This window comes from Pogoniulus pusillus, chromosome 8 (assembly GCF_015220805.1).
Source record: "Pogoniulus pusillus isolate bPogPus1 chromosome 8, bPogPus1.pri, whole genome shotgun sequence".
Classification (NCBI taxonomy): Eukaryota; Metazoa; Chordata; class Aves; order Piciformes; family Lybiidae; genus Pogoniulus; species Pogoniulus pusillus.
The window spans coordinates 25,956,619-25,971,230 of NC_087271.1; the positions used below are offsets into that span (position 1 = coordinate 25,956,619).

Below are 14,612 nucleotides of genomic sequence, written 5' to 3' on the forward strand. Positions count from 1 at the left end.
TCAGTCTGTTCACTGGATTTTCTTTGCATCATCTGGTTTGGGTTTATTTTCCTCCTTCTTTTGTTTGCCCACCTATGTTTGTTCAACCACTTAGATGGCCTAGGCAACCAATACAGCATTCAAGCACTCCACCAACAATTACTTGCAGTTTACATCACTCATTGAGACGGTCTTCATGTTTTCATTTAATTCCACAAAGGTATTAAACTTTTCACTCCAGACATTCTGGAAGCAGACGTGCTTGGTGCGACAGTGCAAGAAACCTCTCCACTACAATGACAAATTGCAGGCACTTATTTCTTGTTTAATCTTACTTTTAACAAAACAATCACCTTGGTAAGAGAAACTGGAATGTGATGAAAGCAGACAGCCTAAAAAGTGAAAGCTCTGGAATGCACCGGCAAAAATACCTTGAAAACCATAATGTAATGAGTAATCTTCATCACCAGCTATTTCTAGCACCTGTCAATCTTTACCAGTTCTACTCTCCAAGAAATCAGCAAATACAAGTCACTTCTTGGAATTTAAGTATGATTGAAGAAATCAACAGAAGACTGTGTCTAAAGCTACCAAATAAAGTTTCTTTTAAAAATAAAATTTTAAAAACATCAAAGCTGTAATGAAAGCCAAGAAAACATTTTCACTACCTTTCCCTTTTTTTCCAAATAGCTATTCTTCTAAAACAAATTTCCTCGTACTACCTTAGAGTAGTTAAAAAAAACCCCAAAGTCCACAACCCTATTTAATTCAGGATACTCTTACATTTCTCTGTCTAAAGAGAAAAAAGTGAAGGACTACTTTAGTTGAGTATCCCTTGATCTCAATGACAAGAGAAGGAGCAGATTCCCCTTATCCAAAAAAATAGCAGTGCTGTTAGCCAAAAGAAGAACTTCCCACAAGTATTTATGGGTGCTCTTTGGGCAAGCATTCAAATAGACTCCAGACAACCATGGAGTTAGAAAACAGCACAGTATCATCCCACACTATCCCAACTCTGTAACACTCATGGCTCAGCCCTCCTGGATCACGAGATCACAGGATGTTAGGGGTTGGAAGAGACCCAAAGGGATTATTGAGTCCAACACCCCTGCCAGAGCAGGACCATACAATCTATCTTAGGTCACAGAGGAACGCATCCAGACAGGCCTTGAAAGTCTCCAGAGAAGGAGAGTCCACAGCCTCTCTGGGGAGCCTGTTCCAGTGCTCTGTGACCCTTACAGTAAAGACTTCCCCCCTTCTGTTGAGGTGGACCTTCCTGTGCTGCAGCTTCTATCTATTGCTTCTTGTCCTATCACAAGGAGCAATTAAGAAGAGCCTGCCCCCCAGCTGGTGACCCCCAGCCCTCAGATATTTATAAACATGTATTAAACTCTCTCTCAATCTTCTCTTCTCCAGACTAAAAAGCCCCAGGTCCCTCAGCCTCTCCTCATAAGGCAGTGTTCTAGTCCCCTAACCACCCTTGTAGCCCTCCGTTGGACTCTCTTGAGCAGATGCCTGTCCCTCTTAAACTGGGGAGCCCAAAACTGAACCAAATCATACCTTTCCTTCCTCTTGGACATTTTTCTTTTCCTGAATTGCAGACTAAGTATACTTAGCAATGAGGTTCACAAGCAACACAACATCATTGTAAAACTTGCACATTCTCACATCAATGCTGTGTAAACATCACTGTCTAAACCTCATCTGACAAACAAGTGAAGAAAAGATTTTCAAAGATGACCAGCACTTTGCTGAATTAAACAGAAACTTTAGTAACCTGTCTTCTGAGTAAATCAGGTCACTCATGTTACCATATTTGCTTTCTAATAAGTACTTCTGAAAACAATGCACATTTTCCCACAGCAACAGCCTGATAGAAGTGGTTTTCATTTTAGTATCTTGGTCAGTTATGAAGTCAATCCAGTTGGCAGCCCCTCTAATGATACCAACCTTTAAAGGCAACAAACAAGGTCCACTCTCATCAACTTTTGTTAGCTAACCTTTGAAAAATGGCATCCCTACTTAAAGAGATTAGAAGCTCCCATACTAAGGATAGGAATTAGGGAGCAAAAATACAAGAACAGCTCTAGCAGAAACACAAAAGGCTGATATGCAGCAATATAAACAAATTGGTTCCAAACCTGCCTGTGGCCAGCTCAGCTTTGGAGAACCTGTTGGTTAGGGTAAGCTTTCATCACAGGGCTACTTACCACTTCTCTTGATATCAAGAGCATGCTTAATGCTGCAAAGCACAGATCTAAGCAAACTTTGCCTGCTTTGCCTACTGTTATCACCCAACAAAAGCCATCACAGGCATTTCTTGAAATTCACACAAAATGCCTGGACTCTGAGGGAATGATCCAAGAATTCATTGGTTTGTCTGCCTAGCACTAAGGAAAATCCAGCCTAAGGCTGTAAGACTGTGCTGGGTCAGATCAGAGTTCAAACCCTCTTTTCCAAAAATAGCAATAAATGGATACCCAAGGTAAAGCAAGAGCAGGGAAAACAGATAAAATATTTCTCCTTAACATTCACAAAGCTTTCAAACATTTTCAGCTGAATGGATTTCCTGGGCTTGACATGATTTGTCTAATCATCAATCCCCCTTTCCCTCCCAGCAATGGATCTCTCCCCCAAATGTTTGTCCAGTCTGCCCTGGAATTCACAAAGACATTTTGCAGCCATCACATGCTGCAGCAAGGAACTGCCCAGGTACATGACCTAATGGATGCAGAACTGACTCTTTCTTTGTCATGTTGCATGGAAGTGGAAACACATTATGAAGAAAGACTTTATCAGTGTTTTTTCCTCTTCTACTTTTCTCCCCTGTAGTAAAAGCTAAGGGGAAGCTCAGCATAGCTGAGCCAGAAGATCCACTATGGAAGATCAGATCTCTCTCTGCTCTCTTGCTTCCTTCTAATTCGACACTAACAAGGACATATGTTTTTATCCTTTTTGTTACATACCCAGTTCCTTCAGCAATCACATTGCCTCCCACCTCTCAATCCTCCTTTGCCCTCAAGGTCTTCCCTTACTCTATCTTTGAGATTTGTTGTGACTAAGCTTCAAGAAGTTTTGGTTCACGCAGCTCTCACCTGGGAAGCACACTCTTATCTTTGCACAGTGGAAGCCTTTAAAACCATTTCTTATGTTCTTTATCTGTTCTTTGGACTGTAGCTTCTAAAGCTCTCAATTGGCTTTCCTGGTGTCTACCTCAAGCCACCTGTTCTCACCTGCTAGGCAAGTTAACTACTCCTTTTCTGCCTGGTAGACCACTTGGCAACTTTTAAGATCAGCTGCCACCACTTAAGGAGTCCAGTCTCCTCCCATGTTCACAGAAATGTTTGGCAGCTGTAGGTGGCTAGGAAGTTTCAGATTTACTAGATATGACTGAAAAATCTCTCACACACAATTTAGCTCCCAATAGGATCACCAGAAAAGAAGCATCTGTAAAGGACATAAGGACCATACACATGCAAGCTCCAAATGATTTTGGGGAAACTGCATGGGCACAGAAAACACAGCCTGCATGGGAAGTGGTGTAGGCATACAACTGATGAAGAACATCCACAGACTGCAGTTATCAGGTGCTTCAAAGAGGTGGTCTCCTGCTGGTTTCAGCTGGCTGATGTTCTTCATCAGCTGCACCCAAGGAGTAAAAGGCTACCTTTCCAAACAACGTATTCCATAAGGACACGAAGTCTGTCCGGACACAAATGACAAACAGCCATGTTACTCCTCTTTACCCATTAGATAGCGTGGGAATACAGCTCAGACACAGGACAACTGCCTCTGTAGCAATGTCCTGTGGCTGTCAAAGAGTTGGCATGTAAACAACTCAGTCACAGGAAGAAGAGAAGTGCTACTGCAACCCTGGCCAACTGAGTAATGTCAGAGTCTCAGCATGACAGCACCGAAGTAGGTGACCACAGAGACACTCTCCCATTCCACTGTCTGTACAGCTTGACTTGGGCATTCACATGTTGTCTCTACTGTGGGAAGCAGCTAATATGCATGCTTTGATTCAGTAATATTGACTCTAGATGCAGGCTTGTGTGGGAAGTGTTGATAAATTACCTCTGGTAGAAAGTGAAATAATTCAACCAATTAACTGAGATTAGATTAGCTAGCAGGTTTGGGAAAATGCAACGAATAACATGTGTGTGCAACCACATATGCTTTTACTCAATGACATGACAGCAGGACATGTGTTACTTCAAGCATGAAGGCTACACCATATCAGATAAGAAATCCCACCTAACCCAAAAACCAGTAACATACTTCCCACAAAAGTGAAATAGCTTTGTCCTAAGCCACAGTGGAATAAACTGACTGACCAGCTTCAAGATGAATCCCTTAAAGAGAATTTACTTCCTTACTTCTAAAAAAAACTACTGTTCTGCTTTTACTAAGTGTATCAGTAAATGCCAACATGTTTCTTGTTTGGATGCTGTCTCAGTAATCTCAGTGAGGTTAGACTCCCATTTTATCATCATTAAATTTGGTGCCAAGAAGGGTTAACAGCAACACAAAGTACAACTTCTCTGCCATTCACTAAACTGCACACATCCGTGGCATTTTTTCTGCAAACTAAGTGCATCATTTTTGCTCATGTGGAGCCCACCTTTTCTAGATAGACAGGCTACAACTTTATTTTGGAGTAGGTCTGAAGTAGGCGTGCAGACATGCAGTCCTTCTCTACCACTACCTCAGCTTAGGAAGGGGCAAAAGAGGAGGAGGAGAAGGGGACCAAGGCCTGAGCTCTGTGGGTCTCCTTCTGCAGGAAGCATGGTAGAACTGATTGGGAAAGAGCTTCTGAAGGGCCTGTGAAGGAGTGAGAGCAGGAGAAGAGACAAAAAAGTAAGGGAAAAACAATACTTTGAGTAGAGCCATCTTGCAGGTGGGTAAAGGCTGTTGGCTGACAACAACTCAAAAGACTACCAGTTTTAGGCAATCATTTGTTACACTTCTTCCATCTCCTGCTGTAAAGTCACATCACATTGGCTCATTCACCAAATTTCTACTGCATCAAGGCATTTCCTGGTGCCCTACACCTCAGCAGCACTGAACACTAAGCCAGAGTTTCCTCTTGCAGGTACCAAAAAAGTAAGAGAAGTTTAGGACATGGGGAATGAGGGCTAGAGCTGGTAAAAGTTCAAAGTACAGGAAAATTGCAGTTGGGAAAATGTACTCATGCTGTTAAGGAATGTGAGATTAGGGTGCTGGTTTGTGCAGGTCATGGTATACAACAGGGGAAAACACTGAGTTGTCAGAGTATGGCATAGTGACATGGCAGTGTGGGCAATGGTTTGTGATTTTAAGAACTAAAATGACATAACAAGGGGAATGATGAATGCACATGTATCACAGGACAGTTTCTCTGGTGACCAGGAGTAGAGAATTTCCTTTTTCAAACCATACTTCAGAGCAGCACTCTAAACTCTATTTGGAATCCACCTGAGACCAGCCTTGGCAGATTAATAGTGAAGAATTCAAGGAATCTGCCTACAAAGAAGCCAACAGAACCTCTGTCTATAAGCTTCCAGGGGCCTTCAAAAGGTATAAGGTGTACTGAAATCAATTTAGGATGGAACTGGTGGAAAACAACTTGAGCACATGAATGGAATGCTATCCTTGAGCACAGAGATGAAGGGTGGAGGGCAGCCACTAGTGCAATGGCATAAAAGACAAGTATTCTCTAAGGTGGAGAGGTAAACTCTTTAGATCCTGAACCAAGGGGAAAAGCAAACAAGAACAGAAATTTCAGGAGAAGACTTGACAAGGAATGAGAAAAAATGTAAAAGAGGAAAAGAAAGCAAGCTAGGAAAGAAGGTGAAAATGCATGCTGGGTATTGCCATTCTCTCTCATTTGGATAGAGCAGGGAGCAGTGAGACTACAGCAACAAATACTGAAGAGAGCTGGAGGGAAAGTCACAAACAAGATAAAGAGTTTATCTGTGTGGGCACAGCGAGTGGTGAGAATAGTTTCACTAGAAAGAGCACAAAATAGAAGGAAGGGAAAATCCACACAGGAGATGTCCGACTGGTCCCAGATTTCTGGCAGGGTGAGAACAGCAGCACACTGAGTGAGCCAGAGTATACCTGATGGGTGACAAGAGAGAGAGACAAAGGAGCAAGCATAAAGTAAAAAGAGGACAGGGAGAACAAAATCACTGTTGATGGAGACAAAGAAGCAGATATAAGGTAATACAAGCAAAGCAAATTAGTTGTCATAAGCAATGCAACAGGTCACAGGAATAAACAAGGGCACCGTATTGTAAGATTTGAGACACTACACTACGTGCATAGGTTCATACTACATGATACTTAAATATAGGAGTTATGCTGGTCTGTGTTATACCATGGTCATCCAAATGTGTATAAGTCTACTTTTAATACTCCTTTTAAAGAGTTTTCCTGGAAAGCAAGTTTATTGTGTTGTGGTTTCTCAAGTTCCCTTGCAAGTTCAGGTAATATATTTCCTCCTTCCATTCTTGCAGTGGAAAAGTCTGAGTTTAACAAGAGATCACACATTTTGGTTAGCAGCTCAACTGCTACATTCCTAAACCTCTTTAAAAATCCTAGATGTATACAGCCCAGGAAGGGTGATTTAGCACTCATTAGTTTAGCAGTGAGAGAGACCAGAGACATTGCTTCAGAGAGATTTTACTATTCTGAAGCTTGTTCCTAAGTGTATGGAGCCTGAAAGCAAAATGATAGGAGAGCAGATCTATAAACCCACAACACAAAAGATACCTAATGCTTGAGTCAGATACAGTCTGTGCTCCATCTCCTTCCTGTCTGCACAAAGCAAAACAAAATGCCTCTATTAACTTTCAAAAAATATTTGCTGCTACTACAGGCAGAAACAGGAAGAGGAATAAGCCTTCCAACTAGTTTTAGTGATAGCTTCCACGGTGCTCTACCTCTTGATCAGTGAGGTGCCTTTTAAATTATTTGCAAAGGTGTAAATTAAGGAAACTGAAAGAAGAAAGATACATAAAACCTGAATGAGGTCTTTACTCAAGGTATTTCTGAGAAGAAGCAGAGACTGCAAGATATGCAAAGATGAGGGTCCTGATGGACAAGCTGAACATAAGCCAGCATTGTGCTCTTGCGGCAAAGGCAGCCAACGGCACTCCTGGCTGCAGTGGGCAGAAGTCGAGGAAGAGGATCCTTCCCTCTGCTCACCACTGGTGAGGCACTGCTGAATGGCTGGGTCCAGTGTTGGGCTCCCCATATGATGGAGCAAGGCCAACAAGCTAAGATGAGTAAGGGATTGAAGCATCTGCCATGTGAGGGGAGGCTGAGAGAGCTGAGATTGTTTAGACTTGAGCAGAGAAGGCTCACAGGGCTCTTATCAATGTGCATAAGAAACTGAGACACAAATTCCATTCGAGGTAAGAAAAACAACTTTTACTGCAAGGGTGGTCAAACACGGGAAAACGCTGCACAGAGAAGATGTAGAGATATTAAAATCCACCTGAACATAGCCTCAAGCAACCTAGTCCAGGTGACACTACTTTGAGCAGAGGGTTGGACTACACCACCTCCAGAGGTCTCTGCCTATCCCACCTAGTCAGTGATTGTGTGATCCTTCTCTCCATGGAACAAGGAATATTAAAGATGCACAAGAGGCCAAATCTCAGACCAAAGAGTCTGTTAAAACTCCGTTTTATACAAACACTGTGAATCTCCAGTGACCTAATGCTTGGCCTGAGAGAGCTTGTGAAAACTGCATTGATGCACATGACTACAGTCCATCATCCTCTGGAAACTGCAGCATAAATTTGCCATTCACTAAAACTGGAAATCTGCACCTTTAATATCATCCCAATCCTATTCTTAATTGGTGTATTTACTCAGGATAGAATTCACAAGGATAACTGGACCAGTAGGAGAACATGTTTTAAGTGTAAATCCCTAGACTCTTACTCTGAACTGTGGGTGCCCAGTTTTGTGCCTTCTGCAGAACATATACAAGGAAAGCAATGAATTATTCCTTTCAGTGGAGGCTGAAGAAGATAAATTAATTAACCAAAATGGGGTGCTAAGAGCCTCCATATTTGCACTTCAGTCAAAGTTCTCCTAAGTAGGCAAATGCCCAAATCTCTACTCACATCATTTAAGACTTCTGCAGTTTAAGTGAATTGGAAGGACTGATAAAGAACTTAACATCAGAGCTCTGTGACGCAATGGGGATCTATGTCAGGAGACTTGAGACTGTCATGCAGCCGGCGGTGATGCTGCAGGCAAGGACAAAAGGACAGTAACAGAGCAGAGATTAAAAGAACAAGAAAGCCCAGCATACCCACACATTATAGCAGCACTGCAAAATGTTAAGTCGTGTTGTAAAGGAAACAGATAGTAAAAGTGACAACTACTCCTCCCTAATGTATTGATGTTGGGGTTTTTATAAGCTACTCTTCAGCACAGTCCTCTGATGAACTATGGAAACTGTGCAACTCTTAAACTAATATAAACTTAAGAACTTACACAAGTGTTAAGTATAAATAGGGCAGCTGGTTCATTTTTGTTAAGTTACTGACTTGATTAAGGGCAGCTTGTCAATTCCTCTAGTAGTTGCAGTTCCCAACAACCTTATGAAACATGTAGCAATAAGCAGAGCTCAGAATTTTTCATGATATTTAGCACAGATATGTGATGTGGTTTCACAGTTTGTATCCATGAACCATCTTGCCCAACAGAAGTAGGACACTTCCTGTATCCAAACACAACATGAGATCGATAGAGACCTCACTATGAGTTTTCATTTCTATAGTACTCCACCATTGAGTCAGTTGATTTGACAAAAAATAGTAAGCAAGAGACTGGAGAAAAGAAATAGCAGTCAGTACTTGGGTTATGCTGGCAGAGAGATGGAAGGTTTCATTCTCCAGAAGTACTGTCAAAGTGCAAGAAGGTCTCAAAGGCCAGAGCCTCCCAGTCTTACAAGAGCCTGTGAACATTCAAAAAGGGAGTAACTCACTTAGGACTTTTGATAGTTCTTGGAATAATCCCTCTGATGAAGCCCAGGTTCCTAACAACAAACATGCCACTGTTCAGTGATTTGAAAAAGCCTGTCAAAGCCACGAATCACTGCTGCTTCTGTTACTCATCGGGCATGGAGCTGCCCTTCATCCAGAGTCTTGCCCCTCCTGCTTCCTGGAAGCCTATTCTAGCAGCAGGCCCTGTTATCTTCTTCTGGAAGTACCTTAGTCTGCATAGCCTTTACGTCATTCTTTTTCCCCATCTGAATGAAGGAGGAAGAAAAGCTTAAGTTAAACCTTTTTCTGCTTGCGAAGTAGGCACCAAGTCTGTTACATTTAATCCTAAGCCATCTATAACTTTCCTGGACTCTTTGCTCTTCAACTGTCCTATGACAGGACTGACTGAAACTATTCTGAGATAAGGCTTATCAGCACAGTTCAACCATTAACCCATTACATCATTTGAAGAGACAGGCAGCACGAAGAGTATCTTTCCATCTGCATGCGAAATTTTGCGCTTTAGTAACTTTCAGTGATTAAGGTCAACATTTTCTAACCCAGAGTTCAGTTTTCTAAGTCAATTTTTTAAAAGTCTAAAAACTTGGGTCTAGATTTCAAAGGTATCAAATGCATTCAGATCTCACAACTCTGTAGCACACACAGCTAAAAAAAAAACACAACAGACTTTAAGGTACATAAAACTCGGATATAAACAATACTTTGGAAATGTTGGGTTAAAGCTCAATACTTTAAACTGATCACAAAAGAAACCAAAGTCGTGAAAATATTTTCTATGCATTTTTTCTTAGTACATTTTTGTATAAAGCATCATACACACAGTAACAAATTACAGAGTTATGGCTTCACTGAGCAGATTTCTCTCTCTCTTTAAATAAGTGTTAGAAACCTGATGCTAATATTACACTGCAATGGAGGATCCATGCCCACAAATGTCCCCTTTCGGAAGCATAATCCATAATGGATGCACTTTTAATAAGTTCCTTAGATACTGTGGAAATATCACCAAAGAACTAATGAACTATTAAATGTCCACTATGAAATACAGTGACTGCCTCCACACAGTTGTGCTAATGCTTCTCTTCATACATACTTCCTAGTGCTTGCATGAGCGTGACACACACTTAGAATACTGCTCTGGTACCTCAGCTGGCTTCCTTCCTTCTATAAGTACTTTTTACAGCACTTGCAGGAGGTGTGCTCCTTTGGAAAGAAATGAAAATAAATTATGCTTTTCTATGGCACAGGTCTCAGCAGGCAGTGCTCTGATCTTGTAACTGAATTATACTATCTTATCCTTCAGTCTTCCGGATACCAAGCTACAGACATAACCACTGGGCTTTTTTGTCATGGTTCTTTCTTATTACTCCATTACTGCAAGAAAACCAAGAAGGTAAATTTAAAGTTGTTTCAACTAAACTCAAATGGAACCAACAAGCATTGCAGAAAACACTGACAAACCATGCTGAGTTAGCACCTTACAGGAATTCCCATCTTTTCACTTTCTAGTTCTGCACTAGACAACTAAAACACTACGCTTAACAGATACAGGCAAGAAGGAAACTTCTTTCTGTGTCCAAAATGCTTTGCCAGTTGTCTGCAAATTGAACGTCAAAGTAAGAGCTTCTCTTCCCTCCTCATCAGCATATTTAATAGGTTCTGTAAATGAAAATAATAAGTAGCAGCAAAGACAAAGTATTCAACACTTAAAGATTTCCCATGAGGTTGATCCTTAAGATTTATAGCCTCTATTATATTAGTAACACAGCCACTTTCCAATTATTTTCACCACTGCTGTGCATTTCTATTATTTACAAATAAACTGTGGATCTAGTCCTCTCCAACGTATGGAGTTGTCTTTCAGGATAGTCACAATTGCAGCAGACAAACTCCACCTCCCTCCAACTAATGAACACTACTGAGAAATAAAACACAAAAAATGATGGATGCTCTAATCCACCTTATGGTCAGAGATCTCACAGTGCATCCACACCACATGACACAATGTTGTAATGTTGTGCAAGGACCTCAAGCTTACTGCTGAGACAACCTGGCACCCCCACACAACAGCATTTCACGTTGAGCTAACAGCTTGGTCCCAAAAGGAGCTGTTAGAGCGAATAAAGCTACCCACAAGGCCTACAGGCTCTCACACAAGAGCCACAGATGAGCTCCTCCTCTTTCCGAAGGCAAGTTCACCTCCAATGTTTCATGCCTATTGTAGGCACTAAAAACATGCTGCTCAAATTCACCACGTTCAGACTCACAGGGTAGTTTGTGGCAACACCTGGCAGACAGAGTGTGCAATTCAAATCAAGTTTCTTTTTCTTCTGCCAGACAGATGAGTTCTCTTATGTCTCACCTTGTTTATCTCCTTAGTCTGAAGTACCTAGATAGAAGGGCTAAATAATTCTGAATATTTCACAGGAAAATATAATCTAACAATTTATCTTTGCAATTAAACCCACCATAGGCTTGCAAACAGCTTGGGTGAGCTGTCAGAATGTCCCCAAATTTGCTTGGAAAGACAAAAAGATTTTACATGTAACTTAGTTAACAGTTACATGGTTGGCAGTAACTGTCCACAGAGTCCTGCAGAGGCCAATAAGGCTAAATTTAAGAGTGGAAAACAGACAGTTAGTGAAAGGAGGCAGATCTTGTCATTGAAAGTATGACAAATGAAGAGGATGAACTCAACAGCAGTTTTACAAGAGACTAAAAGGAGCAACAAAAGTGTAAACAAGAGAAGAAAGAAGCACATTACTGTAATAACACTAAAAAGAGAAAGTCCCAGCTCAGGGCTCAGCTATGTGAAGAGAAGGCAGCTTGATGTTTTTTGTAGATCACTTTTGGAGCAGAATCCCACGGGTTATGCCTCTACATGGGTATACTATTTGGGTTACATTTAGCAATCAGGTTTTGTTATTTAGCAACACAGATGCTGGACTTGCTGATTCATAGAAGCCAACCCAGAATAAAAAGTGTTTGGGTTCTCTTTTCCTGTTAAAGTCTTTGTTATTTACTGCCTCCAAGATCACACTGAAGTTCCAGCCAAAGCTCATTTTGGCTGTTTCAAATGTGCATTCCAAACACAAAAAAAAAAACCATGGCAACACATCAAATGTAAAAGATCATTATCATCCAGCTGCTAAAATGTTCCTACAGGTTCAGAGGCAGACAGTAACAAAAATAATGAATGGTCATTCACCAGGATGAGCTGACAAGTGTTTTCACACTTGCAGTATCATACTTGCTATCACAGACATGGTGGTCCCCAGGACAAAGAGAAGATTTTACCATGAAAGGAAAAGGATAGATAAGGGTAGTGGCTCATAACCCCAGCACACTTCAGAGAGAACAGGCAGAAAGGCCCTGCACAGAATCATCTTTTCCAACAGAACAACCCAGTAGCATCCAGAAACGTTACTCACAACGTTAAAATCAGGGCAGATCTCAAGGACTAAACCTGAGATCCTGTTGTGCTATATATAAAATCACTGACCAGCCCATACAGAAATGTCTGTCATTCATTTAGATAAGGGAAAGGCAATGCAAATATATTGCACACAGGAAACTACACAATGGCAGTAGTTATTTTAGCTTCAGAATTTGAGAAATTGGTTTAGGTCAGAATGACATGATACAGTATGAAAAAAATAAGGCAATACTACAAGGATATGAAACACTGTCATTTAAGAAAACCTGGAAAGTTCTGTGGCAGCTGCGGGCAATAAAGCCAGGAAGGCCTTAGAATACAGATGTAAATGAGTCAGCTTAGTAATTTGGCAAATTTAAGGTAGTTCGGACTGAAAAGCTAAAAGAATTCCACAGACTAACCACCTTCAGCATTTGTTTGAGTTACTTGTATCTATTTAGCTATTGCAGCTCTTTAAACTTTTCCTAAACCCAAGGTGACCTTTAAAAAAAAACAAAACACCAAAAACACCCAACCCTTGAAAAATTTGCCAGCACATACAAACATATTCTAAAACACGCTGTCCGGAACAAACAGTCTTCAGAGCAGGGCACCAAATAGTCTCTATAATAAACCATGAGCAATTAGTCTGCTGGGAAATAAATTAGCTCATTTTATTTCAGCAGAGTAAAGGTGGCTGTCATGCACCACGGGTGATATGAACTGTGGGGTTTTTTCCTGAGCAGTCCGTATTTAAGCCCACCAGTTTGTACCTGCAAGAGCTTCCAGGACCTGGAAGACAAAGCATTGGCAAGCAACAGCAGAACAAGGGGACACAGTCTCAAGTTGTGGTGGGGGAGGCCGAGGCTGGATGTTAAGAGCAAGTTCTTCACAGAGAGAGTGATTTGCCATTGGAATGGGCTGCTCAGGGAGGTGGTGGTGTCACTGTTCCTGAAGGTGTTCAAGGAAAGACTGGATGGGACACTTAGTACCATGGTCTAGTTGGCTGGATAGGGTTGGGTGCTAGGTTGGACTGGATGATCTTGGAGCTCTCTTCCAACCTGATTGATTCTATGATAAAGTACTTCCTCCCTATTCCTAATGCTTGCTTACAATGCACTGGAGAACCAGAACTCTCTGGTCTATTAACACATGCTCTTAGTCTTAACTGCTACCTCTGAGTCTGCCTGTTTCATCCTGGATATCCACACTTAATAAAACCAGAGAATCTGTGAAGTGAAAAATCTATCAAATTTGATATACAGTCAGGATTTTAGATAAAGATGTAGAAATACAGAGTGTGCACAATAATAAACAAGTGGGAAAGGTAACTGGTTTACATCTCACAACATAATCCTCTCCTGGCTTTTTTCACCACCACTCCTCAAAAATGCCTATACTCAAATTTACTCAAATACATATACTCAAATACACTCAAAGTGAAAGCCACATGCCCACAATTCAGTTACTTCACCTTCTAAGACAGTCCAGCAACAGAACAAGGGGACATAGTCTCAAGATGTGCCGGGGGAGGCATAGGCTGGATGTTAGGAGGAAGTTCTTCCCAGAGAGAATGATTTCCCATTGGAATGGGCTGCCCAGGGAGGTGGTGGAGTTGCCATCCCTAGAGGTGTTCAGAAGAAGACTGGATGAGGCACTTAGTGCCATGGTCTACTTGACTGGACAAGGCTGGGTGACAGGTTGGATGATCTTGGAGGTCTCTTCCAACCTGGTTGATTCCATTCTATTTTAAATTTCTATGGAGTTCAAGACTGCAAGTAACTTTCATCTTTTTAGTACCTCTTACACTGTTTTCAACCCAAGGTTTGGGTAGGCACAGCTGTTCAAAATGGGGCAGTTTGAGTTGAAAAGAAAGATCTGCCTCAGGTTCTGAACTGTACCATTATGACAGACAGCTAAGCTCAGCTAGGAAGCAGCATGACTAAGACATGTGCACACTAAACATGTTTCCCAACAGAGGATTTATGAAGTGCTGTAGAAGATGTAAAATGCTGTGAGTAATAAAGGCTACTATTTTATTTATAAAGAAAAAAGTAAACAGAGATGTAGCTCCAGAGGGATAAAGAAGAGCTACATCCTACACAATCTACACAGAAAGGCAGATGGAGCCAAGAGGAGAGCTCTGAGGACACACAGGAGAAGGAGGGAAGTGATCATCTTGCATGAGAGAGAAACTAGCCCAGGGCTGC

General features: G+C 41.4%; 1 protein-coding gene across 11 annotated transcripts in view; it reads right to left on the reverse strand.

The window, feature by feature from the left end:
* Window positions 1–14,612, reverse strand: part of ST3GAL3 (ST3 beta-galactoside alpha-2,3-sialyltransferase 3) — a 202,528-nt gene that overhangs the window by 94,308 nt on the left and 93,608 nt on the right. The gene's annotated exons all lie outside the window — the stretch shown is intronic.